The 2,818-nt window shown below is 46.1% G+C and overlaps 1 pseudogene; it reads right to left on the reverse strand.

Annotated features, from left to right (window-relative positions):
- Positions 1 to 552: 552 nt before the first annotated feature.
- Positions 553 to 1,384, reverse strand: LOC112320469 (DDB1- and CUL4-associated factor 16-like; annotated as a pseudogene).
- Positions 1,385 to 2,818: the final 1,434 nt, after the last annotated feature.

Here is a 2,818-nt window from a genome sequence, read left to right on the forward strand (position 1 = left end):
CACCTAGGCCTGGCTGGTGTGGCTTATTGGATTGGGTGCTGACCTTCAGACCAAAGGGTTGAAGGTTCGATTCCCAGTCAGGGCACATGCCTGGGTTGCAGACCAGGTCCCTAGTAGGGGGCGTACAAGAAGCAACCACACATTGATGTTTCTCTCCCTCTTTTTCCTTCCCCTCCCCTCTCTCTAAAAATAAAAATAAATAAAATCTTTAAAAAAATAATTAGATATGTAGTTAGAGACCATTCCAATAGGCAGAGTAAACAGGGGAGAGGACTGAAAGTGGAGAATAGTTAATTTATCTTTTGCAGTATGGTCCCTTTTGACTAATTCTCCACTGAAGTTTTCATTTTATCCACAGGGTCTGCCAAAGGGAAAGCTCCCACATTCTCTGCAGCTGAGTCACTTGGATATATATCCAGCACTTGGTATACTCGGCTTGTCAGGACAGGGCAGTTGGTTGAGGAGGCATTCCTTTTTCAACTCTGGGCTGTGTAACTTTGTACTGCTTTCTCAGTTAGCAATACCAGAGATATCAGAACAAATGGTGGATCTTTATAGTGATACAGTTAAGAGTTTGTTAACTGCCTTTTGGAAGTCAGTGTAAGTACTGTTGATGGGTTCAGTGTGGGTTGTTTCCATACTGTTTTAGTTAAGCAGCCACAGCAACAACCAGAAAGGGATGAATTAGGGGTCTGTTTTCGGTATTCAGTCACGGGAGTGGCTCTACTCAAGGTTCGTGGCAAATTGCAGTGTTCCACTCTTGGGACTTGTCAGAGGCTTTTGAGCTGGGACTCCACAAGAAGCCAGAGGTGGCCATTAAGGAGTTGGTTTCAAGTTGGTTCCAGTTTGGGTACACAATAGGAGCAATGGGAGAACCTATCTCTCCAAGTGCGTGGACTGGTGTGCTTGGATCTAAGAGTTTAGCATGATGTAACCATGAATTAGGATTTAAAGGTTTCCAAGATGTCTTTTTAATAATTTTTTGTTTCACTTATTTATTTTTAGAGGGAGGGAGGGGAAGGGAGGAAGAAACAGAGGGAGAGAAACATCAATGTGTGGTTGCCTTTTGTGTGCCCCCTACTGGGGATCTGGCCCACAACCAGGCAAGTGTCCTTACTGGGAATGGAACCAGTGACCCTTTGGTTCACAGGCTGGCACTCAGTCCACTGAGCCACAGCAGCCAGGGCCAAGTTGTTGAGCGTTTTAAAAGGCACTTAACCTGCCAGCTAAGTCTCTAAAGAGGTGTTAGTTTGGGCATCACCATGTCCTCTTCTTCAGAGGAATCATAATCTTTCCCAGAACTCTCATTTAGGTGTTTAGTGCTTTCTTCTGCCTCACTTTCTGATTCTGATAAAGGGTCAGGAGAGGGATTTCTGGGTCCCATTAAAATAGAGCAGTAGAAGGAACCAGAAAAAGGTAACAATTTAAGCCAGCAAAACACTAACACTGGCAAACACAAACAAAAGTTGAACAATCCTTTCAACAAGATTAACTTGCCTGTTTCTGAGTCTGCTACACACACCTTATGCCTCTGGCTTGCACCATTGTGCAGTTCTTCGAGATCATGTTGTGTATTCTTCACTGAGAAAGAAGATATCTCAGTTCTCAGGGTCAGTTCAGTGTGTAAAACTGTTAGTCAATTACCAGTGGCACAGGTCAGAGTCTCTCCTTTAAATCCTGGCTACCCAAGAAGAGAAAGGGTCCTCATCTAGGCAAGCTGATTTTCTTACTGTGGCCTCAACTGGTCGTGATATTGTGAGGAGACACTGGTGTCCTCTGTTTTGTTGTCAGGGTATTATATCTACTTGGTAATGAAAAGAAACTCAGTGGTTGCCTTCAGAGTCTGCTGATACAGCCATTATGTGCAGGGGTGGGTGGGTGGGATGAGTTGTCAAGACCACCTGGTGCTCACGGATCCGATGTTTTCCACAGGTGGTGCAAATGCCCTTGGAAACTGGTGACGTAGATGTTGGACTATCTGGAGAGGTAGCCTTAACCTGTGAATCAGAAGACCACGGAGGATCTTTTGTCTTTCTCGCCTCACGTCTTGCTGCTTGACCAGACTAGGCCTAATGCTACTCCGTCCCAACAATCTCACCACCACTCTGCTTGCCCTCTCAGCTGGGACCACTTCTGGGCAAGCCAACCGCCTCAGACTTTTTTATGGCCTAAGTAGTAGGGGTAATGAGGAGTTCCTTGGGAGAGTCCATAAACTGACTCATGGGACACACAAAGAGGAAGCCAGTCAGTTAACAGGGTTAGCAGAAAAAGGCAATTAGAGGGAGCAACTTAAGGACTGGCCTCTGGGTGGACTGAACAAGTCTATACCCAGTGCCCCAGAGGCTTATGGCTCACTCTTTGAGCCTCGTATTGTTGGATTCAGCTTCATACAACAGAATTCACCCTAATGAATTTCAGCAGAAATATTACCAGATGTTAAGTGGCTACAAAAATTATTTGAGGGCTGGAAGAACTGGTTCTGGATGAGCTTCCAAGAATAATCCCAGCCCCTGAAGTCATACAAACCTGAGCCATGACATCCACTTGCAGGCCCAGTCTAATCCCGACCCTGAGCCAATCGTGGCAGAGGCAGGAGGTGGAAGAGCTCCAGCACCATCATTCAGGAGGGTTCAGAAGGAAAACCAGATGCTGGCAGACCTTGTGTATGGACCACGATGGAGTCATTCCTTTCCTCACCCATTCAACCACATCTCTTGATGCACAGCAGGCACAGGCGTGCCCTGAATAATGACATAATGCCAAGCAGTCTGAAAGATGAGTCAGACTGCCTCAGATGGAGAAGTAGTGGATGAGCGTC

The sequence above is a fragment of the Desmodus rotundus genome, chromosome 2 (assembly GCF_022682495.2).
Source record: "Desmodus rotundus isolate HL8 chromosome 2, HLdesRot8A.1, whole genome shotgun sequence".
NCBI classification, from domain to species: Eukaryota; Metazoa; Chordata; class Mammalia; order Chiroptera; family Phyllostomidae; genus Desmodus; species Desmodus rotundus.